The following is a 1,044-nucleotide window of genomic DNA, read 5'->3' as shown; positions in this document are numbered from 1 at the left end:
GCTATCATCTGGTGGCAGTGTAGCAGACAGTAGTCAGGGGTAAACCTGTGATGTTCAATGAGAACTGTAGTCACTGGCTGGATATTTCATTAAATGAATTCTGAAGATATCGTGCGAGAAACTGGAAATGCAGTGCCATAACTACGTGTGTAGTTAGTAAGGCAGAAGCAGCCAGGTGGGTAATGAAGGAGTAGCACCCATGAGGATTGGTCACTGGTGGCATCTAACTAGAGAACCCCTGTTACTCATTCTAATGCCAACTCATAATTCTAAGCATAATGACACTAGGGGCCAAAATGAGACCTCATCATCAAAGAGCAGATAAAGCTGATTTCGTTTCTGAGATAGAATAAAATCAATATAAAGAAATTAAGAATTGGTTGCATAAATATTAAACAAGAAAATCCGGAATAGACACTGTCCTCCTTGGAAGAAGGTGAGGCCTAAAGAAAACATCCCATCGAGGCAAAGATTGGTATGGACAGAATTGGTAGGCTGAGTTTACAAGAGCTGGGGAGCATTAGACATTGTAAGTGGCCACAGACTGGCATGAGCCGAAGAAGACCTGTGTTCGTGATCTGCTCAGTCTACATGGTGGTGACAGTAAAAGGAATGTCTCAAGCCACCTAAGATTCTTTTCCATCTAGGAAATATGAAAGCACCTTAAGAGTGACCTGCAGAATAACCCAGAAAATCTGAGAAAGCTAGCATTGAAGGCAATATGGAGAGTTAAATTAAAAATAGAACCCAGGGTTCATACATACCCTCCTGCAGTGCTAACAGATATCCGTGCAGGGCACAGGAAGTGCAGTTTTGATTATCAGTGTATTCCTAGATTAATCGCATCCTGTATGTGGAGGCCAGATAATTACATGAAGCAGAATCCTTTGGTGCCTTCGAATGGCTGCACTAGACTAATGGATTCACACCTTCCTGGCAGCTCCTGCATCCAGTGGCAATGGCCATACTGGATTTCGGGAGCTGGTTACTGGATCCCAAATCATTTGCAATGCTAAGCACCAAGGTACAGACCACTATGGAGCC

This window comes from Pteropus vampyrus, unplaced genomic scaffold (assembly GCF_000151845.1).
Source record: "Pteropus vampyrus isolate Shadow unplaced genomic scaffold, Pvam_2.0 Scaffold69, whole genome shotgun sequence".
Lineage (NCBI taxonomy): Eukaryota > Metazoa > Chordata > Mammalia > Chiroptera > Pteropodidae > Pteropus > Pteropus vampyrus.
Note: the sequence above shows the minus strand (reverse complement) of the source record.